The sequence below is a fragment of the Contarinia nasturtii genome, unplaced genomic scaffold (assembly GCF_009176525.2).
Source record: "Contarinia nasturtii isolate CC-2019 unplaced genomic scaffold, AAFC_CNas_1.1 Cnas_scaffold_1964, whole genome shotgun sequence".
Taxonomy (NCBI): domain Eukaryota; kingdom Metazoa; phylum Arthropoda; class Insecta; order Diptera; family Cecidomyiidae; genus Contarinia; species Contarinia nasturtii.
The window spans coordinates 733483-760575 of record NW_022199294.1 but is presented as its reverse complement, the minus strand read 5'-3'; the positions used below and the strand labels follow the sequence as shown (position 1 = coordinate 760575).

The 27093-nt window shown below is 37.2% G+C and overlaps 1 protein-coding gene across 1 annotated transcript in view; it reads left to right on the top strand.

Moving 5' to 3' along the window:
* LOC116347518 (coiled-coil domain-containing protein lobo) overlaps positions 1–27093 on the top strand; it is a 93289-nt gene that overhangs the window by 62416 nt on the left and 3780 nt on the right. The gene's annotated exons all lie outside the window — the stretch shown is intronic.

Genomic DNA, 27093 nt, shown 5'->3' with positions numbered 1-27093 from the left:
AAAAAAAGAGGAAAGATAGAAACTAACTACAAAAACTAGGAAATCAATCCTCTTCAATTACGATGCGGTACTGTTTTCTTTTAACTAACACCAACCCCAAAGCATGGAATTGGTAGAAGAATAAAAAAATGCACACACAAAGCGAAAAAAAAATCCCTGGAAAATAATAAGAAAAAAAAACACACGAAAACATGTATAGAAAAATCGCAGAAAGTGCGGGCAGCTGCATACAATCCAATCCATTACAATCATATCGTTTTGTGTGTGTTTGCCTCGACGAAACGGCGCGTTTTGTGTTCTCACTGTATGTGTGCGTTTGTGTGTGCTCTCTTGACGACGAGTGTTTCAAGAAGTGAAGAATGAAATACACGAAACGAAGAACAAAAACAAAAATTGTGAACGAAAACGGTAAAATCGTCGCACCATCGACGAGCCAAAATGCATATTCCATGTGTGTGTGTTTGTATATTGCACCGATTGTTCAAAGCGTTTCTCTCTTTTTTCTCTTTTTTCATGGTCTTTCGCATTTGTGTCGTCGTTGTCGTTATTTTTTTTCTGTTACCCAGAGTTTTCCATTGTGTGCATTTATTGGTGTTGTTATTTCTTGTGCTGATTGGTTTCGCATTTGCTCTCTCTCTATGTGTATTTCTATGTGTGCGTGCGCGCACAACCAACAATTTTGGATTCTTTACTCGTTCAACGAAATCGTTATAATCATTTTCTTTCTCTCTTGGGTACGTTTTTCATCTTCATTTCTCTTTTCGCATTGTCACTATTTTACACGAACACCACATTTTCGTCTAAATCGTACAAATTTGATGATTACGCTCACACATCGCTAACTAATCCACTTCGAAATGTGATACAAAATGCACAAGAATAGAAGAGCCAGAGCGAAGAAAAAAGCGAAAGCAACAACAAAAGAAGAGCAACGAAATAAAGGGAAACAATGAAAATATGTAATAATAATCGTGGCGTGGATTATTATTTATTTGATTAGAAAAATCGGTTACTCCGTTTGTTCACTCTCTTTCGTTTTCTAATATTGTTTTCTTTTCTGCGTGCCGTTGGTGAATCGAAAAAGGAGCAAAGTAATTGTAGCACAAAGAATGGCATAATTGAATTTGGGTTATGCTTGTCGATGGCATTGTGAAAACAATGTGTCTCGTTTTGACGAATTTCATCTTCCGCTGCAGCTAAATCGCACACACATTGACACAAACACAAATCGGGATAAAAGCAATGCAAGCGAGACTCCTCATGCAATTTCCGTGTGTAAACTAATGAATAAAGGCGCTTTTCAAAACGGTTTGTATGTTTGCATTGCAATTTGTATTTGTCGCTTGTTTCGTATGTTGATCCGCGCCAATCTTTTTTCCTTTGCTACCATTGTTGTGCATCATTTCAAAACAGAGAATTTCAACGCAATCCTTGTCAATCGCTGTTCTATTGAACGCTATTTAATGAATTTGTTTGATGCATTCCATTGGCGTGTTTTTCTTTTTGTGCAATCGCATTTGTCACACTGAATTGTGATCCCATTTTATGTTGCACCCATTGCAAAACAAGGTAGCTACTTGCAGAAATCAACGAATCACCGTAAATTGAAATTAATGCGAATGACAACTTAAAACCATGCCATGGAAAATAGCGGAAGAGCAGAGCCGAAGTGAACACACACACATGCACGCATATCATCGATATTCAGTTGATGCCATTCGGCTAGCGAGACAGAGAGACATATTCACTTACAGCAGGTTCGTCATACAATATATATTCGTGATGCGTGTAATTCCGTATGCACGTTGATCGATTTCACATTGAGTGGCTGTCAAAGGATTTTTGATTTGACAATAATAGAGTTTTGCATTTTGATGGTAAAAGAGCGAACGGGTGAAAGAGTGAAAGAGAAACGCAGGATGCAATGTGATCGAGGCGCGCGAGACACTCACTGTTCACTGTTCATTGTGTAATTTTTGCACAAAAGGTGTCGTATTTCACATTATATGCCAATGCTATTCCATTCACCGTCACCATATCCGCAACCGTGCATTTTCCTACGTTGCATTCCCCGCGCCATAAATTATGCATGAACTTTGATGACTTCACATCAACATTTTTTGTTTTGTTAACTCGTATGCTTCAGTTTTTCTTGTCACACCACTATTCGTTCAGCGAAGCGTATTCAATTTCTGCCTTGCTGCTGTTAAAACTGCTGCTGTTATTCATCGGAATTTTTGGTTGACATTTTTCGAATCGCTTGTTTTTTTTTTGGTTCATGTGAATGTGTGTTAGTTTGGCTTGTCGATTTTGATGGTTTTGAAAATGTTCGAAACGGAAACGGTTGCATGTATTGATATGATCTTAATGGGCCCAAATCTGTTCTGTCAACAAAATTTTAATGTGGAAACTGAATTACGCGGTTAAACTGATTTCGCTTATCCAAGCCGATCGACGATGTGGCGATAGTGTTACATACGCGCGACCGTACGGCCAACAACATTGATATGCATAAAACCAAATCGACAAATACCATCTTGTTTACATCAAACAGCTTAAGCACACAAAAGAACGGTACATGAGTCTAAACAAACACACCTCGATGACAACTTTATAACCTTCGGCTCATGAAAATTCCACAACACAATACTTATTCAAATGAAAACAATTAACCCACCAAATCAACCAAAAATCTTCGACTAAACAAATGCGCCTCTTTAAATATGCGCTGAGATGCCTCTATCTTTCTTAGCATTTTACCTGTGTCATGCATCTCGCGACCTTTTTTTTTTCTCTTGTCATTCTTCTGCCGTGGAACGATCCGCTGATGCAGAACCAAAGTACTGCTGATATAAATCTCTGTCACAAAATTTCACTTAAGGATAATTCAAAAGGACTTTTCATATTTAAAAAGTGACAACTTAAAAACCATAACCGGAATCCGAACAACTTATTAACTACAGTATGATGTTTATTTTGTTTTCATTTCCATGTATGTAATGTCGCTGTAACGATGAAGGAAAAGGAAGGTAAATCGCGCGCGTTGCGCGATAAATACTCCAATGTGCAACGACTTAAACATTCATTCATTAAATTCACGGACACAATGTGACAATGCAACAAATTAAGTTCGTTGTGCCTAATCCCATATTTATCTATTCATTTATGGAATTGCTGTCTGTCACCGACCCGGCCCGCCGTTGAAAAAATTACATTACGGAAGGATACGGTTTTTTTCCATTCACTCTGCTTTGCACTCACGTCGATGCGATTTGGTACAGTTGTTTTTTTGTTTCTTTCTTCATCACCTTGTTTCATTTTGGTGTGTCTGTCTATCGCGCTGAGTTACTTCCCGAGCGTCGATTGTTCATCTAGATATGCTTCGCATCCAATTTAATATTTTGTTCATTTGGTGCATTGTCTTTTTTTCTGTTCATGTGTGTTTGTGTAAGGGTATATCTATGTATCGCATTCGCTCTAATCAATCGACCTCGGTCACAAACACAGCAAGCACATAGATACCCGCTGCGTCTGCTGGTGATGTCTTAAAAGTGGGTATCAGTTAAAACAGGGCAATGATTTCAGAGATTCGATTTATATATTTTTTTTGCCATGCCTTGCCTCAAATAACAAACCAATTTTCGCGTCTTTGGCATTTTCGTCATTTTTTTTCTTCTTGTTCCGTAGGTAGACAGAAGTTTGTTAACCGATTGCCATTTAATGTAATGCTGTCGTTGTCATCGTAAGCAGCATCGCGGCTTTATGGCATGCAATGCATGTTCGTTCATGTTGACTGATGTCATTGGGAATAAGTCGACAGTCGCCGTTGTCGATATTATTGTGTATCACATCACACGGCGTTCGATGACGAAAGAGCGAAAAACGCAGGTAGCACACCGTGTTCAACACAAACAAAAGTAGCAAAATTAACTCAAATTTAAAAGGATAAAATTTCATTAGGTTTGTATTAGCTCGACGAATGTGCGTGTCTCACTGACTCGATACATATACCTTCTTCTTCTTCGTACTTTTTTTTCCGTATCTCGTTTGTTGTTTATCCATTGTTTTGCTCAACTCAGTTTGAAGTTCGTAAATTATAGCAAAAAGAAAAAGATAGAAACAGAGAGAGAGAGAGGGAGAGAGAATGAATAAAAAAAATACGAAAAAGGCATTCACCGTCTTCAGCCTGTCAATGGAATGCATAACCTTTCTTCCTTAGAGTTTGTAGTTTTTTTTTCTGAATGAAATTAAATGGGTAAAGAGAGAAAGCAGCAAAAACTCATAAAATTGCAATGATGCTTCTCAAAAGGATAGAAAAAATATACACGAAAAGGAGTGTATATAAAAATACATACACACGAGTAATTAACAATGAAATTATCCGAACCAAACGAAAATGCCAGAGAGAGAGAGAGAGGTTCGACTTTTTTTTGTTGTGTTCGTGCCATGCCATTCAAACCTTTGAATGAAATCGAATCGGTGACTGTGTGTTTTTAATTTCGATCACAACACGATTGTAAATCACATCTCATTTTGATTTTCGAAATCAAATAAACTAGATACCGTAATCAAGGTAGCAAGCCGGCAAGAAGAATAGAGAAAAAAAACGGAGAGGAAAAAACCCTCTGTTTGACGTTGCAATCGACTTCGTTACATATATTTCGATCACTCTCGCTCGTTTGATAGTTAATTTATTGTTATTATCTCTTGGTATGTCACCGATTCCGATTCAATGTGTACTTTCACCGCTAAATTTAACAGCCACCGAATTTGAATTCCTCGAATAGAACAAGGGTTCGCAGCAATTTAAGTGGAAAGCAACCAAATATTCTTTCTTCGCATTTCTCTTTTGCACTCTTTTGCAATGCAATATTTGTGCCAGCGTAACGGATAACTTAAACCAAAAATAATGTCAAACTCAATCAAACAACCGAATCGCTTGAACAACTCAACCGAAATTTCATCTAAACCAAAATGTATTTAGGGTAGGAGAAAATAAGATGATAACATTTCAATCAGCATGAAGTGATCATGGGCATGTACCTTTCTTAAAGTGAAAACTCAATAATTTTTTGTTTGAACGGTTTGCGAATATGACCGTTTCTTGAAATTGTTAGATAAAAATGGCAACGAAAGCGTAAAAAAATACCAAAATAAAAACAAGTTAGAATAGAAAAAGGAAAATATGCGCGTCAAAACATTTTAGATCTCCATCACGAATATGCGAAACAAATAGCAAAAAAAAATCCACAGACACATTTCGATTTAGCTCGAACATATTTTGTTGTATGTATGTTGTTTTTTTTCTTCTCTTTTTTCGTCCGTTTTCCATTTATTTCTTACTTAATAAGACGACGCGCAAGTAGGGGGTTCTTTAACGCTGCTGGCACTTTTAGCAATAAAAATTGTTTTTAACAAAGTGCACAGAACAACAACCACACTACACACCATCGAAACTGTCGAACGACGACGCACATTGAACGAAATTGAAGAATAGAGCGGAAAAACGTCAGATTACCCAAAAAAAAAGAAAGAATAAAATGAAATAGAAAAAAAACAAAAATGAGCAACAACAACAACAACTGAAACCAGATATAATACGACAGTAACGAAAATCTTTATGGCCGCCTAAGTTCTGCAGTCTCCTTTTTTCAACTTTATAGTATGTGTCCATTGTTTCTTGTCGGCAATCGCATAGTTTTTGGTGCGTATGAGCGAATTTTTCGTGCGTTGCTCGAGAAAAATTTAAATGCGAACATGAACACACAACAAAATCACCAAAACTATTTACAACATACGATCACAAGCACAAGAAACAAACATTTCGTCGAAGAATAGAGACAATTTCGGAGAAACGAATTTCAAAAAGAAAATACAATAGAAGTAATACATTTGAAGGGAAAAAAAACTAACATCAACACACCAAAGCACTAAACAAAACAATGCATGTGCGGGTATGTAACAGTGCATCGTTCGTTATGTGATGCATGGAAAGAAGATTGAAGGAGTATGTATTTTTTTTTGTATTTTCCATAAAAGAATCGCTCATTTCGAGCCCATTCGTTATAGCTGCACTAAGCCGTACTCATTCAAAATGCACGTTGCGTTGTATGGTTTAAAGAATAGCGCATATTGCTCCGGGTTTGAAACGACTTTTCAACCGCCACCACCATTGACGAATAACATCGTTGTCATTCATTTCTGGCTTCCTTCATTTTGCATCTCTTCTTTTCCTTTCATCACAGACCATGTGCGGAACAACGATGACTATCAATCTATACACTCGTTTTTTTTCCTTTCTTTCTTTCTTTAAGCCGGGTTATTTTGACTGCATATTGTACGATTTTTTGAGTGTTTTGGTGTATTTTTACGATTTGTGTGTGTAACACAGACAATTAATCGTTTATGGTGACTATGCCAAATGCAACCGATCACTGAAATCCAATATTTTGGCTTGCATTTTTTTGGCGATCATTTGAAAAGACACAATACAACATTTTATTTATCTTTTATCTGTCTCCTTTTTTGAATCCCTTTACCTTAACTTTGATCAATTAACTGAAATGGTCACTTCTAAAAGTATTTGAAAGACAAAATTCGCATGTGTAAGTCTAAGATAAAGAGCGAGTCATGCTATGTGTATAATGCTTTACTCTCAGAGCTCAAATGTTTTCAAATACGCTTTTTCATTTTAACGACAAATTTATGTGTGAATGTCTACGAATAAAAGAAAAAGAAAACCTCTCTACTGAATGACCAACAAAAAATCATCGCAAATAAAATTTAATAGGATGTAATATCTTACGAGTCGATATGACTTGTCTATGTTGTAGAACGTCTCCAAAAATGATAATGAAAAAAGCAGAGAAAAAATAAACGCTGCATAATTTACGCATAAAATATGAATGAATAAGCAATTTGAATTGAAGTTTTCTGTTGATAACTATCTTTTGTCTACTAGAAATTGAACGGGACAAACATTTCGGCCCGCGGAAGGAGGATTTGAATTAAATGGAGATATAACGATTGGTTTCTTATTCAAACATATAATATAAAGAGTGTTTGGGAAAAACTGGAATTTTTCTGAGTTGAATCGAAAATCAATGATTTTGCTCGTTAGATGGAAATAATGTAAATTCAAATCGTAGCCGTTTGACCAGTAAAAATACATTAAATGAATAGTATGTATCCATTAAAAGATTTCTAGTCAGAAATAAACAGTTCTATTTAACGATTTTTGATTGTTTTTATGCTTTCAATGTTGAATTTTGGCATCCCAAAAGTGTTGAAGTCAAATTTTCAATTTTTCAGCTTGAAAATGAACACAAAATCTAATGATTTTGTATTTAAAATGCTCTTAGCGGATTTAGCATTAGAACGTTTCGGTAGTGTAGCTTTAATGATACAAAAATTTGCAAAATGTTATCCATTAGTGGATGTTTTATGTAATATTGAGTGATATTCAACGTGTTACAATTAAGCGATTATTTTTGCAGTAGATTATTTTTGTAACATTTTTCGCTATACATGACCATAAAGTTATTTCACTTCGCCTTCCATATCACATCTGCTTAATCTTTGTGTGTAAATCTGTTTTTACGTTCATTACAGTCGGGCTTGAGTCCATAGAACATTATATGCATTTGTATTTACTGCCACCGTGTTTATGATGTTCAACCTCACAGATTAAAATAAAAAAAAAAAAAAAACAATCGTATGGGTTCGGTTCTATTATCTGATTTCTGGAATTATCAATTATTTTACTACTTTTTCATGTCAATTTTGGTAATCTGCATCTTTTTACTCCTATCTCTCAACCATCCATTAAGATGCACATATTTTTGCAATTCATATTGTTAATATTGAAAATTCACACACATCAGTCCTTATCAATTGAACCTCTGCAAGTGCAAAATTCTATAATATAAGTTGAATAATGTATCGTTGTTGATGTCGATGTCATTGCTTTGATATTTCTTTCACGAGTAAATAAAATGCCAAGTATTTGGAATATAATTGTGCAAAAACCAATTAGAAATTGATCAGTTGGCCTTTCATTTAACCAAATTCGAATGTCTTATGTAAATCGAGATTTCCATTGGAAAATTTGCGGTATTCAAAATCGACGTTCATGTTGACGAGAGAGAATTGATATGTGTGAGAACGGGATCTATGATCTTATTGAAAATGAATGTTGAAGCATTAGAACTGAAAATACAATGGACACCGAATGATTACGAAATGCACATAAAATGTGTAGTGTGGTTTTGTACGGTGCAATGTTTGAGCTACACTTTGCCTTGGACACAATGGACGGTTGATTGTGTGGGAAGTCTCGACTCATTCTTCGATGTTGTTTTTCATCTTCTTGATATGGGTTCGCATTCACTGATTAATATTTCAAACAGAATGTCGTCTTCAAATACACCACATAAATAGGAGCCAGCGGCTGAAGCAACAACAACAACCGCACGTTGAATGGTTTTTGTCGTCATCACTGGACAAGCACACTATTGTTTCTTGCTGACTCGGCCAGAGTACAAGTTGGTGCTGTTGCGCTGTTCTAATGTGTCGTGTACGTTCCTTTTTTTTAATTTTCTTTTTCTACCCGGCCCCATTCTACCGAAAACTTGAGTTCGTTGCTATAGCAAGACAACACCATATATCAAAAAACTGGACAACATGCCACGAGAGATGGTGCATTTTGTAGCCATATTTCACTCTCACTCTGACTCACACAAGCAGCATCGCAGGCGATTATTTATTGCAATTAATACAATTAGAAAACATCGAGTATATGTGTACGATATTTGCGATGCTCAAGAAGCGCTTGATTGTGGAATGTGCTGGACAACGGATACACGGTATGTCAACCGTTAGCAGATTGAGAGCACATTTTATAGACATTGAACAGTGTTCGCATGCCCGCACAATTTGTGAGATGAAGACAACTTCGACTTCAAAATGACATATAGGTGACTGAATGGATGGATGAAGGCTTGTGTTGGTGGTCATTTTGACCATTTCAACTGAACTAATGTACATGCACTTCGTTCAATTTCCATTCTGACAAAATAATTAGAATTATAATATTCAAATAAATGGGTTTGAGGTAAAATGTTTGTGAGTTTCCGTATGTTTTAGTCTTCCATCATATCGTTCCATTTTTTGTTTTGTTTTCTCGAGACGCAGCAACATACAGAGAGATTGCATTTAAAGGACAAACTCTTCGCTTGGTCATCATTGGTTGCTTGTTGTTGTTCTTGTTTGATGCGAATGATATGGTATCCGAAGAATGAAACAACAGATAGAGTATTATGGTGATGGGTCGGTTGTGTATGAGTTGCGGGTATTTGTCTTCCTTTACATACGATATATTAAATTGATGCACACATAGCTCGTTGAATTTTCGAATCGGACATCAGGAAGAGCAGGCAAAAGCATTTCTATATCTCACTAAATTTGACATCGGTCTTGTTCACTTGGTCACTCGTTTGCCTGCAAAATCGCCTAATGAGATCTACATACAAAACTCAGTTTCTGTCATACTCTCGCCGTGTCTTTCTCTCTCTTTCTCTGAAAAAGTCTTGAGCACAATACCGCGCATTCTGTTTGACAATGCACTTAAATGTAAAATGGTACATACATAGACATGACAGAATATGCTTTCGCTTCAATTTAAGATGGATCGCGTTCAAAACTTAGAAATTCCAAGACCATCCTTTCGAATTTGTCCATCTCGTTTGCACTTGCTGCTGCTGCGTATCATACACATATGCCACAATAATTATGCATTTGCAAAATGGCTACGAAACCTGTGTATGTCACTTACATGAGAGAGAGAGAGAAAGAGAGAGACATTTTGACCACATTTCATGTCATGACGGCTCGGTCTATTTTAATATCGCAAATTTACAAGAAACTCGAAGTGAAAAAAACCCGAATGTTTCAGAAAATTGAAAGGCAAATGCATTTTCGGTTTTACCTGAGAGCTTTAAAACATGAAGATAAAGCTAGAGCTGGTTATTTCCTCTGATTTTACTCTCAAGATATGTGAAAATGAATATTCGTTCAAACTCATTACTTTAATTGAAACTGTATGGCTATAGCTAAACAATTGCGCCACCTGCCGATCTCAATCACTGAATTGCCCACTAAATTTCAAACAATAAAGCATATTTTGCTCAGCTTCATGTTGTGAATGTTTTGACCAAATAAAATGACCGTTCTAATTGAATACCGATAAAGTTGCAAAAGTTCATCTTCTCTCTCTGCATGTTCAATGTTTGCAAGTGAACGAGAGAGAGGGGGAGAGAGAGAAGAGATTCAAAGAAAAACATGCACGTATCTAAATATTCCATTAATTTTCGTAGCATGCATTTGAAGAGAAAGAGAAATAGAAATGGGAAAGGAGAAGGGGGAGCGGGAGATTAGCTCCATCCGATTAATAAGTTTATTTAGAAAATTTCGAGTGGTGCTTTCAACCGAACACATACTCACTCAAATAAGCTCCAAATATGCGTAAATGGAGTTGCTGCCATTTCTCAGATAAACGAAATGGGCGCTTTTTCAATTCGGACAACTGAACAGCACTGAAATCTGCAAGCCGCCTTTAACAAAGGAAGCTATTTTAAGATTAGCACAATGCACTCGGCTTACTCATACATATATACATATATGCACGCAAATTTATTTATTAGCCCCGAATAAGAAAGGACTATTTATCCACTGGTGCATACGATCATATCTCGAAATGTAAGGCTTTTGCACCGTTACTTACACACAAATTTACGCTTGAGCACATCCATCGACTTATGTACACTGGTGGCTGGTGATTCGTATATTTTAACAAAATTGTGTGTATGCCATGCATATAGCGTAGCACTTTGAAGTGTACATGTACATAGTTACGAAAATTCATCGAAAATGCACGTCGTGCATCTCGTTACGAAAACAGAGCATTGGATCAAACTAAAGATGACCATTGTCTATTTAAATAATGCCGTACATGTTGAAGTGACGATATTTGTACGCACTCAGGATTCCTAATAGGAATATATAGTCTTGTGTTTCGTATAAATACAAGTATATGTGACATTATAAGAATGGCAGAGTCCGTTGTGATCGATCTGGGAAAATATTTTGCATGAGAAAATTATTATGCATTCGTTAAGTGTGGATACAAGTCATTGAACTGCATTTCGGATGTTGAGTTGAGATCGTTTCAACGATACGTGAGCAAGAGATTCTTGAATAATTGGCCAAGGTACATTTTTCCATCTGTTCAGCCTACGCATGTTTTGATTAATGTTATTTTCTACGAATTTCGTGTGTCATTTTCTTGGATTGCGTCATACATGATGCTTGGGACACACAAACACCTGAATCGCATGAATACAAAAAGAAACAATTTCGGTTTCGGTTTTGCGCCCAGCCAAAGCATATAGAGTTTGTGAACCATCATCTCGCAATAGCCAGTGTACGCACATGTTCAAATGGTCCCATGGCTGACATTTTCGAGTTTCACAAATGTTTTTGCTGTGCGCGAAAATTGATGAGAAAGATGCAGTCTCTCTCTCTAATAGAGAGTCTCTATATATATATATGTACGATTCACAATGACCACCTTAAAGGCGATTTTGAATGAAACGAACGAAGCAAAGCAACATGATAATAACAATAAAAAAATAGAAAACTAGAACGACAATAGTGCAACTTGCCGGCCAAACGACACAGCACCAGTATTGGTCGACACTATCACCACCACCACAACCACCACACCATTGCCATCACCATAAGCAACAGCAGCAGCAGCAGCAGCAGCATAAGCACAAGAACATCAGTTTAGAAATCGGTTAAGCATCGAACTATTTCTCAGAAGTTTTTAGTAAACGACACACATGTGTGTACATCACACAGCACAGTACACACATAACGCAACGACAACAGCACTACTTTCAGCGGCAAAATCATATAGATTAGATAGCATATAGCCTGTAGATACACATATACATAAAAAGGCTTGTGAGGATGCTTTGCGGTTGAAATTATTCAAGAATGTACAGTACACGGAGAGCCAGAAAAGGAGGAGAGGTAGAGAGATAGGAAATGCGATCACACATTTCAACCGGGCAAGAAGACAGGCAAACGACCGTACCAAAAGAGGATGGGTATGAAGTTGAGGAAATTGGTGTAGATACGAAGCGCGCAATGTGCGATATGAATAAGATACATGCACGGGTTTTGGATATGTTGTGTTCAGCGAAGCAAACGGTGCGATGAAAGAAACGAGGGATGTGGAAGAAGAAACCGATGGCCAGCGGTGTACATAACGACATTTCATAAAATAGGCTAACGGACAGCGAACACACCGAGAGGGATAGAGAGAAATAGAGACACAGAGAGACTTTGCTGTATACAATTGTCTTTCCATATGAATAGAAAATATGTTTTACAGCGCGAATATATGCAATGGTCCATTTTCTCAAAAGCAAAACGACGGACCGAAAGCTTTGGACATTATAATATGTGGTATTCACCGTTGTTCGCCATCGCATCTCTATCTCTTCTGCATTCGAGAATATGAAGAATGCCAAATTGATGGAATGATGTTTTGGGTGTTATTTCCTGTAGATGTGCTTATCTTGGCTTTCGCACATGTACCGTTTCGAATCGAAACTCTGAAAAGCACTAACAACAACAACAACACCACTTCCAACTATGATGATGACGACGGCGACGACGATGATGATATGACGATATGAAGGTATTGTATAAGCAAAATCGAAAACATAAGTACAAGACATGCAGAGAGAAAATCGTGAAATGGACATTCGTTCGAATGGCAAAAGATGGAGAATGTGAGTAAGAGATATAGAGAGAGAGAGAGAGAGAGAGAGAGAGAGAGAGAGAGAGCAACAATATGAAAACGCCAACGCTTTATAGCGATGCTCCTGCTGTTGCACCACATACAAATGTACACGTTCGGCTTGTATCTTTTTCTTATTTAAACGTTTAAATACACGTTACAGCTCCCGGTATCTCCTCAGCTATTTTCATTTATTATATGTAGTCGGTGGTGCGAGCGACCAAGCCGAACCATCGTGTCCGAACTTTGAATGTGCGAGAGAATATGGATGTATGGATTTGGTGTGCATGACCAATGCTGTGAGTTTGCATGATATTTTCTCATCTCTTATTCACTGAAATTGAAGATGATGATGATGTTGATTTTTGTGCAGCGGTTTGAGTGGAAAACATCGAGAGAAAGATAGATAGATGTGACCGACCGAGAGCGAGAAAGAGAAAGAAAGAAAGAGATCAAGAGCAAGTAAATTCAAGTATTCGGAGCGAATTGCTTGATATTTCGATAATAATAGTAATAATAAAATGTATTCTCGGTTAAAACGGATATTGCACGGAGATGGACCTTCGTCGTTGACGTTGCTCTTGTCATTTTCAAATATGCAATATTATTGTTCTTCATTCGGCTCATGATATCGTTTCGACAATCTTCTTGTGTACTCGATGGTATACAATGCCGCCGTTTTTGTTATTGTACAACATTTACAACAGCAATAGCAATGGACAATAGTCACGATGACATCGACAGAGAGACATACATACACATTGCAGACCGAAAATGCCGAACCGCTTCTTGCCAATGTACGCTATAATGATGATGGTGTCCATGCATATGAGATATATAATAATACCTCCATTTCACCACTTTTACATGTTGTGCCCAACGTTGTTCGCTTGCAATTATACCCTCTCGCTCTCTCTCTTTCTCTCTCTTGATAATATCGGCTTCCATTTATTGCTGGGCATTATTATTACAACGGCATAAAATTGACGGTAACGGAATTTTGTCCAAATGTTTATTCGACATACATGTCGAACGCATGATCGACAACCGATGTTGTCTTATTAAGTTGTGACTCGCTGAACGATTCATATTGTCAGTCTAATTTCCATTCTAATTTCGTCTCCTTTTTGCTGTCCTTCACATGAATTTGGAAAACTAAATAAACCGGATAAATTCCAGTTACTGTCCAATAATATATTTCCAAATTTTTAATAAAAATACCAAATATATAAATGGTTATATGATATTTAATATCGTTGCGCAAACGAGGTTTTTGCATGGAGCACATCGTATCGCCTTTCTTCCGTGCGACCATTTTTCGATGATGGATTTGTGTTCTTCTCCAATTACGTTATTTATCATGAAGCAAAGCACGAAAGCGTATTTTCTCATTTTTTTTTGCTATTCAAAATGTAAATTGAAAGAAAACACAATACTATTCCACGACATATTTAAACGAAATGTAAATTCAAGAAGCTAGATTGGACGCTTCTATACGATTCACATATTTTTTTGGAGGGTGCATTTAAGTTTAACCCCAAAAATACCACATCAACGCAATACTGAACGATGAAAAGTCCATTTGCATTGTGCTTAGATATCGATGGCACCGTGAATACGATTAACATAGCATGTATTAGTGTTTATTTTGCTAGGCAAATAGTGAATGCGTGAGATGCGCGCTATGTACAATTGTAGATTGTGCGGCCAGGGGGGATGGAAAGCGTCAAGTTTTACAATGTGGCCTGTGGCTATCTCTCTTTTCACCAAGATTTGTATAAATTTTCGAAAAGGTTTTCGGTGTGCACTTGCCACAATAGTAGAGACGACGACAACGACAGTGGTGGTGGCGATGGTGGCAGTCGTGAACATACGTGCTTTTGTACACTATACACACCGTTGTTATCGTCGTCGTCATCATCAACATCATCATCATCATCGACCAAACAGCATCATGATTTGATATCGAATTGGAGCGGATAAAAACTTCATCTACTTTAACTCGTTCTTTGAGCTAACCATTATTTTCCATCACCTCCTCCGCTGCCAAATATGGTGACTGCCTTTTCGCTTTCGTCGCTGAATTGCCGTAAATAAATGTTTACCATTTACTTGTGTTTCTTCTATCGTGTCGAGAATTGTTTATTTTAGCGCGCTTGCTGTATTTTGAACGATATACGATATATATATTCACATACACAAAACATCTACAGCAACCGATGGTAGTAGAAGCCAACAGAAGCAACATCAGCAAGAAGCGAATGTCGGAACCTGGCTCAAAGTGACCGTTTTCAAAAGTTGTTGCTATAATATTTTATGTAAAATACTACAATGGCCCACCGGCCGAACATCAAGTGTACGAAAACACGAAAATCTATTTCGATAGATATAGCGAAAATGAGAATGTGGAAGGAGATGAATACATGTGTATGTGTGCTCGTTCACAAAAACGCCTATACATATATGCATGACACATATATATATATATATAGCTAAATCGCAAAGTCCAGCAGAAAACTCCAACAACCACCACCTTCTCTTGAATCTTCGCCTCCGAATCACCTCAAACCATTACTTTATCCACTCTTATTCGCCACTCCACACACCCCAATCTCACACTATTCACCATATAGCACATTTATATAGCAAGTACTTTTCCAACTTGCTGGACCGTCAACGAAAACGATGACTGTCGTTCGCATCACATCACTCTTTCTTTTTGCATTTTCTTGATTGCTTCGCATTTGTGTATTTGTGCGCGCGCGAAATGTGTGGACCCATCTCGTGTTATATTCTCTTGCGTATGTACGAACCAAAAACAACAACCAGTAACAACAACAAAAAAATAAAACGAAAAATCCGTCGCATCACACAACGTCGTATACAAACACACATGGCAAACATTTCCTTTTTCCATTTTATTTTATTTTATTATATATATTTTTTTCGTTCTTTCGTCCGTTCATTCGTTTTGGCCGTACCATATTTTTGCTTGGTAGCTATAACAATATCGTTGCCACATTAACCCCCGCTCATCGAACAACGAAGAAAAAAAAACACACGAACGATGGAAAAACATTTTTATAAAATTCAAAACCGACTTTCCCGATTCGACAACGACGACGGTGGACAAAAATCCGAGAGTCCAAAACACTCACACCCCCGCCACGTGTGAGCGCACATATTCCACGAAGGAACATTCGAATGGACACTTTTTTTTCTCGGACAAGCAAAATAACAAAAAATTATCGAACGAACTCGACAACAAACAAAGCTGAGCAAAGCAATCGAGCCAAACGAAGACGAGAAATACAAAATGTAACAAAGGAGGGCAAGTTGATGAAGAAGAAGAAAAAAAAAACAAATAAACGGCATTATTGAACACATTTCAGCGGTGCAGAACAGTAATCACACATATGTGCGATGCTTCTTTTCGCTTACTGTGGCTGTTGGTTGTGCTGTTGCTACTGCTGTTCATTTGCCTTACTAACCATTTTCAAACTGTGCGCTTGTGAGTCTGGTGAATGGCACAAAAATCAAGGAACCGAATTTTGTATTCGGTGGCAAAATCGAGACGTGTGCATTTTCTCGCTACAAAAATCAAGAGAAAACTGTTAGAGAGTTTAACTGAACAGAGTGCTATACGTGTGTATACTATGCTTAACATAAACGCGCATTTTCTTCGACTCTCATATGCAATAACAATTCACAATTCAGCGAAAAAACGGAAAAATGACCGACACACAAAACAAATAAGAGTAGCGCACACAAAGTAGAAAACGAGCACATTGGGAAGAGTAAAAAAATGACCAGTGAGAAAGTAGGAAAAAAACTCACACCCGATGGCCAAGACGAAAACAGCGAGTTGTCAATGACAACGGCATCGGCGAGAAAAAGCCATCCAAGAGTGGAAGCAGCAGCAGCAGCACTATTCGAAGACGCTTCTACATCTATCGAGGAAGATTGACAAAAAGAAGACTTCGAGGGAAAGAGAAAAAGAATGAACGTACAAGAAAAAAACATTGTACAACGGTTGAAAGCTCAATATACATGCGAATTCGACCATTCTCATGCCACTGATCTATCGCCACATATGCAATATGGAAGATAAAACCCATCGCAATTTTGCTTTTGCTCAACCTTTTTCCATTTATTTGACTTGTTTTTTTCTTGCATCATTGCCGTCATACAAACACCATCCCGCATAGATCGGCGAAAATTGCGACAACAGCATAAGAAAGTAAGGGAAAAGAGAACGCTGAAAAAAACAACAACTTCGAAGATACCGAAGTCGATGTGTCCACTTTGCCTCTGCAACAAACAATTGTAGTCCAATGAACGAATAAACGAAAACGACAAAAAACAACATCGTTCGAACGGCAACACACATACTCACTTACATTCACATTCAAATCAGGCGAAACGAGAGACAGAGAGAGAAAGAGAGAGAGCCAAGAGTGTGCGGTGAAAAATGGCAGGCAAGTCGAACAACGGAAAAGGTATTTATTTCATTTCATCTATTTGGCAATAGTTTGTGTCGTCTTGCTAGCTGTTGTTGTTGCCACTTCTCTCTTTTTTTTGTCGAACACATCGAACAAGACAAAGAAAAAAAGGAAGAAAAAAATTAAAATTTTCTTCGTGTTTCGCTTCAATAAACGCATGACTTGCAAATTTCGGCTCAGAAAATCGCCTCAAGTCACCGCAGCAGCGAACGTTCTTCTACGCTTGTATGTGTGTTCTGTCATTTTTCGCTTACAACAGCAATATTTCGAAATTGTTGGTTTCTCTTCTTTTTTGCTTTCTCCAAATCTGCTATAGAGATTCTGTGAAAATCAAATTCTTGATTGCATTTTTTTCTCAATTCTTGCAATCCTCGAAAACCGTTAAAGACATTTGATCCGATGAAAAAACGTAGCCAGTTTGTATGAAAATAACGAAATTATTGAATGACAAAAAAAACGAAAAAAACAAACGAAGGCTGAAAATGGGATGTTTTGAACATAAAATTGGGCGATTGCATTGTAACAATCGAATGCATCTTAATCAAAATGTAAGACAAACGCTCGTCACATTTGATGATTTAGTTTTGAAACATTACATTAAAATATCATGAAATATGTCTCACGACCTTTTGCACCGTTCCTCGTTACGGATTAAAAGATCATCAACTATTTATACGAACGGGCCAATGAATGATTGGAATACGCATTGGTTTTTCCAACACATTTCATCGAATCAAACCATCAAAGAAACTAATCTAACATCGTAATAAAACCTTTCTCTTCGACGAAAACAGAAAAAAACAAGATTTCGGTTTTGCATTTGTTTTTTGGTATGACAAAAGGATGCAATTTGAAAATGTAAACATTGAATTTCTAAGATACTGAACCGGACACTCGATGCATCGCATTGACCAATTGCTCAGTGGTGGCCGGTAAACGGTGACAATAGCATACAATTAAGTAGCATGCATTCGTATCGAAACGGACGAAACAGGAATCGGTTGCATTAGAAATATCAACGGTCTCGGAAAACGAATGATGGAAAAAAAAAAAGCGGAACCATCAACCATCCCGTAACTGGAACCAATAATCATTTTATTTACATAATGGCATGAGCTAAGCCTTAAATAAATGATTCATGAATTTATCATATTGAATAATTTGGCATGTTCAATACCCATCTTCTTCGTTGTTGATTGTTGCCGCTGTTCCTATTTTTATGTCTACGCTCGTTATGTGTGCATTTGCAATGGGCTGGTTGGTTGGGCTCACGGTCAAAGGGCCCCTATCAAAAATATGGCGGTATTCAAATTCAGCCACTCAAATATATAAGACAAAGACGGAATAACAGAAGAAAAAAACCAACCTATGCATTTATTATTTATTGTCCCAAATATTTATGCTCAAATCTATTTTTCGTCTCAGCATATCGTCTAATTTACGCACAGCGTGCAAACTGTGCAATTTAATTTTCTTAGCGAACGCTGCATTCGTAGTAAAAATGATGCACACATATTCAAAATTCCAGTTTGTGTTAAGTTGGTTGGGTTCGTCTTTGGTGTCATTGGTGTCATTCGCATAAAGTTCTAACTTTATTGTAAGTGAGCCCGCTTAAGATGCAAAGATTCGAATGAAATTACATTTTGTGCAATGAAATTTGTTTAGATTCATCTGTACTGCATCCCATTCTTCGAAGATGTCAAATGGTCATTGCTGTTTGATTTAAATAAATTTTCTTCATTTCTAACGGTCGAAATTAAGAAAAAAATAGATGACCAATTCTCGTTTCCCTTTTTTCAGAAAACAGCATCGAAAAGTAGTTGTTTTTCTGTTTTTCATTCTCGAATGCCGAATGCGACCAAATGCAAATAAAATAAGCCTACAGTTAAACAAGGATTTATTGTGAATCAATCAGCTGCGATTGGAAATCAAAATCGAAATTGGTTACATATGCTATTTCGTTCTGTCTGTTTTTCGTGTTGTGAATTTCGTGCATGAAATAAGCAGATAAAAAGAATTACAGCGACACCGAGTTTTGCACCATGCAAACATGCCATAAATCATTTTGTGAACAACAAAACACATACATATACAAACACACATTCTGCGAACACCATGATACCGTCCATAGTGGTGTTGTCCTTCGGTTGTCGAAAAAAAAAAAACCGAAACGAAAACGCACCCAGTCGCCTACATCATTTAGCGGGAAAAATGAAGGAAGACGGGTGATAGAGAAAGAGGAAAAAACGCACACACATCAATGAAATGAGCCTAGAATTCGTAAATATTCTGCGAACAAAGTGATGCTCATTTTTCTTTGTGGAAATTTCCGTGAATTCGGATGATGCATGGAAACATTCGTCTACTTTTTTGACCAAATGACGGCAAATAAAACGAATGGTGTTTTTTTTTCTTAAACTGACGCACATTCATCCACAGCAATGTACATTCGTTAAGTATGTATATAAGAATAAAATTGTATGTTTGGGTGGTTTTATCGTTCTTTCCCGTTTCATATTCATTATCGAACTAATCAGAACGATAAAATCTTCGGCAGTTTGCAAGAATTGATATTGAACTCTGTTTATTCGAAAGAAAACGACAGTTAACAGTGAAAAATTGTAACAATCGATGACATTAGACTTCAACGTGTGACAACAAAACAAAATAAAAGTTGACACAAATTGTTTGCAAAAAGAGTCTCATAAAACCATACGATCAATTACAATGAACTTCAACCGTATGTGCATTGTAACTGCAGCCAATTGTTAAACGTGCAACAAAGTTGTTCATAGAGCGTACAATTTCAATCGTACATCATGCTCGGACGGAGAAAGCGACCGTTTGGTGTGAGAGTAAAAGAAAGAAAAAGTGTCGTATTTCTGCGCTACTATAAATGACAAAATGGTCAGCAATATGTGGTCAAAGTTTCATAATTTTTTTGTTTTTAATTCCAGCTCCGTTCACTGAATGCTCGAAAAAAACTCACTTGTACGCTGTTGTAATACTCGGTACATGTATCGCAAGAGTTCTCAAGAGTATAGTGTTTTTTTTTGTCCGTTTTCTCTCTATGTCATGTATGTTTTGTTTGTCATATTGCTTCAATTGTTCTGTTGCGAATTTTTCAATTGTTGCTTGTGAACGATTTCCGATCATGTCATAAACTCAATGCGTTCCGACAGCACACACATGATGCATTTCTGTGAATTTAGGTAAAGAGAGATAGAGAAAGAGCGATAACAGAATGGAAAAAAACAACGTCAAGAGCACAGAATGCCGAACACAAGCAATAGATACAAGAGGATTAAGCTAAAGAAAACAAGTAGAAGCAATTGTAAAAATAAATAAAAAAATACACACATACACACGATTGAATCGTTTGTGGCACACATGATTTGCTGTTTGGTTCTATTCTCTCTTTTTTTATGCAGTTGTACATTATGACGAATTACTTGAGAAGAGAAACGTGTCGATTCAATTTTTTGCTGAATGGCATGGCGATTTAGTTTACACATGCAATGTGGGCTACTCTCATTGTTGTGAGTTTTTGCGCGGCAAATCGATCAGAAATCTGGTACTCTCTCTCTGTCTCTTTGTGTACAGTTCTCTCTCATGTTCAAAGCGAAATTGAATAAAAGGAATTTCACTAGATGCTTATCAAAATCAAACAAGTTACTTAAATCAAAAGAGACGTTAAGAGTCTTTTCCATCGTAATCGCTGAAAAATAGAGAGATTCAACGAAATCTTAATTTTGTTTTGGAATCCCGACCTTGTACGAATCTCTATTTTCTAGCAAAATGTTGAGAATATTGTAGTTTTGTAGAAAAATCATTCAAAGCGTGCGGTTTGAATACGTTGAATTCATAGAGAAAAAAAAACGAACTTCATTATTCGATTTTCACCGAAAATTTCTAAATTTTATGGTTTAAGTCGAAGAATATGCATGTGAAGGTAAACATTTATGATCACCCCGTGCGAATGATGGAATAAAGAATATGAATATACACACAATCACAAAACGACCATGTTAACATACACATTGTTTCGATTTCATGCAGAAAATTTAAAATAGATATATTTGTATGGTTGCAGGTAGTCGAAAATGCGTCGTGCAATAGTTCGCTTCTTGTTTCGTATTTTCTAAAAATGCAGCATATTTTTCAGTACGATATTTTGCTGTGCTATGCTGCACCGAATTTGAATTGGTAAGAAGATGCGAACAAAGTCCACAGCAATGATGATCGCTGGTGCCATATTGGTGCATTAAACAACACAAAATTGCACATTGAATATATAAAAGAGAAAGAGCATAAAAAGAATAGATAGTTTTTCGGGAAAAACATAACGCGCATTTATTTGAATGGAAGAGATGAGTAGTAAAGCGGTTGATTTGATGCAGCTGCCAGAGTGCCACAATGTGACATTCTTTGCTATTGTTGCGTTTGAGCGAAATTTATCGGCAAACGGCCATGGCAAATAATAAGTGAAATTAGGTAAAAAGGGGGTGAAAGAAAGACGACAAAAACACCATTATTTTGATTAAATCACAGCCACGCATTCGGCATCACCAACAGTCGAAATAAAAACGGCTCTGATTTATTGTATTTGGTTCTCATCTCCCGACCGGGACATCGTATTCGGTCTCTCATGAGCATGCATTCTATAACGTGCTCAGCATCATAGACGTTCATTTTTTTTCTCTCTCGATAAACTCTTTACCGGGAAAGTTTTTTTTCCACGTGAAAAATATTTGCTTTGCTCAACTTAATTACTGTGAAACCCCATATTCGGTGGCATTGTTTGGTAGCACAGCGCCATCCAGACAACCACCTTAAATGCTACGAGCAAAATAATAATATAAAAAAATACTTCAATGGCATTACGCGTCCAGTTTTTTATGCTCTCTTTTTTGTTTCCGTTGTTATTTAGTTTATTGTTACTTTATAGATTCATAATAATTGAATAACTGTAGCTAAAGAAAGAGAGGGAGAGAGTTTTGAATTGAATCGGGCCAATGAAGAAGAAAAACCACGAAATTGCCGCACCACAACTCCGCAACTAACTTTCGAAAATGCACTTAGTTTTCGTTTACATATTGCGGTTGGGTGAGATGCTTCTTTTATGACTATGAAAATTGTGGTAAGACATTGCCCATGTCAATTCACATCGGCATACACATGACTGACTTCCATCAAATGGCTAGTTTGCACTTGGTCTTGGAATCAGCACAGACATACAAAAAAAACACACGCACGAACACAGAAGTTGCACCTGAAATAATGATGAAAAGGCCACGCAGTGAATGGGAGCGAGTGAAGGAGACGCCACATGGTACAATTTGTGCGTACATAAAACACGCTGTAATTATGCAATTCATAAGAAAAAGAACCTAAATTACGCTGCTCATTGTTTAATTCATTGTCGTCCATTTTTTTTTGTTTCGTTAACTTTTCACATCTCTTTTTAAATTATATTCATCATCATTACGAACTTGAATTGTTGTTATTATTTCGTTAAAAAATGCGCGTGACCCTTTATTATTAAACAGTTTTTTTGCTGCTCGCTCTCTTTTGCTGCATTCGCTGTGGCTGCTGTTGTCGCTGTCGCTGTCGATTGCCAACGTTTCGTATGAAAAACTCCGTCAAATTACTGGTGAAACAAAAAAAAAAAATAACGTGAAAAAAATGTGATGTAAAAAAGGCTTCATCCGCTGTTTATCCAATATTAAACACGCGAAAGTCTAGATTGTTTGTATGGATTGACGAGATATAACATTGTTGTTGTATGAAGGATAAAGAAAAAATTCCCTGCGGCTTTTTTTTACTCGCTTCCATTCATACAGTGTGCGTTTGGCATTTGGCGTTGCACATATACTTACTTATTCGAGCAAAAAAAGAAATACACTCGATTACTTCGCGAGACTAGAATTGCATTTGCATATTTCTCTCGCTCTCCCTCTCGATGTGTACATCTCTCGATGTCAGAAACAACTCGCATTCGCAAAAGGAAAATCGCTAAAAATAATGAACGCAAAATAATTATATAATTTATTTAAAGAAAGAAGCAAAAAAAGAGCGAATCCGGTATTGAGAATGGTGAAATGAATGTGTTGGGTACTTGTTCACTGGTTTGAATAAACGGCACACAATCTCATGTGTGTGCGCGAGCTGATTTGTGTGAATGTGCGTTTCGTTTTTCAAATTCAATGAATACGATGAATGAATATACACAGTGAACTGATTTTTCACAATGAACACCAAACAAAACGCAACGCACATATTCGCGGAGAGGTGATTCACGAGGATGCAAACACTCTTTGACTTCAAACAACCGACCAATCATCATATGTGTATAAAATGCAAGCTGAAAAAAACAATTTGACAAGTACCTTTATTATTATTATAAGAGCACTGCTCCGATTATTTTAACTGCTTGGTTTGCATTTTTTTAGCCCCTGTTCATGCTGCTGATCGTCGCTGTCGAATATATTTCAAAAAAAACCCAGAGAGAAAACAATCTGAACGCGTTGGTTTTTCATACGAAGCCAACCAACCACTTTTGTTCGCGATCCGCGCTTTGTATGTGTGCGCACCGGAGACGTTTTTTTTTGTTTGTTCTGAAATTGTTAACTTTTCTGCGTGTCTCCTGCACCGCTACTTTTTCACCTCTCTTCTCCGTTTGCTGCAGGTTCGGTCGAATGCGTACTTGGATTTACATATATCGTTTTGATGAACACGCGAAAAACCGACACACATATGCGCACAAACCGGTACGAATAAGCGACGCGTGCACGCGATGTATTCAATGCAATAACAAATAATCTCCCTTTAAAATATCATAATAGCCATGTACCAAAGCTTGCCTTTTTTCAACCCGTGTTTTGCTTAATCATTTCAAGTCGCGCGTGTTTTTTTTTCGTCGCTCTTTATGAAGCAACTATCTTTTGTTCTCAATTTTTCTTTTATGCCCGATCGCTGTTTGGTTTGGCTCTTTCAATTTCAAATAAAAAAAATTAATTGTACAAAAGGCACAAGGAACGTCATTTGAACATACAACTGCAAATGAGGTTTATTTGACTTCTCCACTCTTTTTATGTGTGTGTTTGTGTGCGATTTGGCAGAGATCATTACAATACGAAATTATTATGAGGCACTTTGACTTCGACAGCAGGAAACCAAGAGATGAAGATGCGATGGTTTTTTTGCTTTCTCAGTTAGTTTTTGCGCTGTTTTTCGGCTGAAATGAAATTAAATTCTTTTCATTCCGAAGGCAGTGTTAAGCGTGCACAGAACAAAGTCAATGAACAAAAAGAACCAAACTTTTTTTTTGAACGATACTTGAATAATGTTTAATTGAATGATGACAGATTATTGGTATCATTGAATATATCCATTGTTGTAGTGTGTGTGCGTATCGGTTTGAATTTAATCATCGATTTTTAAAAAAATGAGGGAAATGACAACCGATTGATATAAAAAGAGTTTGTTCATGTTACTCTACATTTCTTTTAATTTTCGCATTTATATGAGGCTAATATCGACTCAATAATTTCTACTTGGTTTGACATTTTACACATGTGAAAACCTGTGAAATGTGTGTAAAATCTTTTCTACACACTTGGTCGATTCGATGTTGTTGCTGTTGATGCTTGTTTTTTTTTCTTCTCTCTATCATTTTGAGTCGAGTGCACAGCGAGGCCGAGATTTAAACTGGATATGTGTGTGCACAAATAACAACGTTACACAGGCGAATTCACTCGTCAAGCAGTCAGAGTTGTTGTCATCGTCATTATTCACATAAAAGTGCCTTTCATTTGATTGTGCAACGGATATAGCTATTGCCTGGTGATGTATTTTGTTCAAAAGCAAAACGCAAAATGAAGACGAGAATGAACGTTTAGATGGTGGTGTTTTTGCTCACCAGAGAAGTGAAAAGGATGGAAAGAGCAGAGAGAGAGAGAGAGAGAGATGGAGAAAAAAGAAGAACCGAATGAACCATTAGATGTAGAAAATATCCTCCATGGACGACAGGAAATCATCATACCATTACTCGTTGTCGTATGAAGTAATCGTATCTTTACGTTTTCTGTATTCGTTGCTAAGCCATTCAAATTCAATGTAAACCAATATCGCTATATGTTGTTACACCTACAAACGACGTTTTTCTCGCCACGCTCGAGAAATCATGTGCACTGCCACCCTCATCACCATCACCATACTATCACCATCAGCTCCACCGCCCATCTTCCACCATCGTCGCCATCATCATCGCCGTTTTCTCTCTGTCCATTGTCCGTGTACGATAGTTTTTGCACCTTTTTCGCTTCAAATCACCTATCGCTCCATCTTCTTATAAAATGTGTGCCGGTGCTCATGTGTGCTTATCAGCTCACCGAGCGCAAAGGGATTGGGCACAGAAAAAGCAAGAGAGAGAGAGAGAGAGAGAAAAGAAGAAAAAAACACACAACAAGCGACTGAAACGAGAGAATACTTACCAAACAGATAAAAAAAAACACGGTTGAATAAAGTGTATGCATACGTTAGCTGTATATCCTCGATATATCAGAGCAAAGAGACAACAACACAAGAAAGAAAGGACAAAAAATAGAGATATAAAGCACACACAGAGTTTAGCCCAAGTCGGTATATGACGCGTTGAATATTTCAAGTGACCATTTCAAAATATGTATATACATATATAGTAACTACTACCCACTATTCGTTGATTCGGTGTGTTTCTCTATTTCGCGTGCTCGCCTTTCCATATCGCACATACGCAAACTCTCATCTCATCGTTCGTGTCGTCGTTGTCGTCGTCGTTCAACAATGGAAAATACTTAAGGCTCGCTGCTCGATCCACCATTTAGCATGTTTATTTGTTGGTAACAAATGTAAAATTTTCGAGGGATGACAACGAGAAACGCGCGATATAAACTTGACAACATCTGTGTGATGGCACTGTAGAGAGGCAAAATACTTACAACAATGACCACACTACGATTGGATCGAGCCAGCGAATTCACCAATTCAAATACAGACACACACACACACACGTTTTGCCTACCCAACCTTCCGATTCAATTTATTTCACTTGGATGTGGACATAAGTGAGACCCATCTTTCTTCGAACAAAATATTATTTACAGCATCCACCGCCGCGCCATCGTCCATTGTCCATTGTGTGTACATATTCGCTTATTCATTCTATCATTTTGGTACTCATGTACAGTTCTCGGTCGGTTTATATTCGCTTGTTCGTTTGTTTGCTGCCTTCTATGCGGTTCGGTTGTTCGCATTTGCTTCGTTTGCATCGTTTCGCATTTATTTTGTAAGTGTGTGAATTTAAACCGTTTTTCCCGATTTTGAATTGCTTTTGGTTTGGACATTCGACCAATACCATGCGTGAAGATGATATTTGCCGACGACAACGACGACGATGAAATGCTAAAACTAAATGGACAAAAAGGAACGAGAAAAAGACATGAACTAAGAAAATCGATTTCACACAGACCACCGAACTCTTACATAAAATTTTCATAAAATATGTAAATGTGTGAATGCATGAGCGCACACGAACCGGTGGTGATGTTGCTCTATCTATCTATATTTTTCCTCGTTCGCTCCCTCTTCGATGTTGCTATGCCTTCGTACGCTCGATATCATCGTCGAAAAATCCAAATGATAAACAAAATTTAATTCAATCGCATCGTGTATTGACTTGGG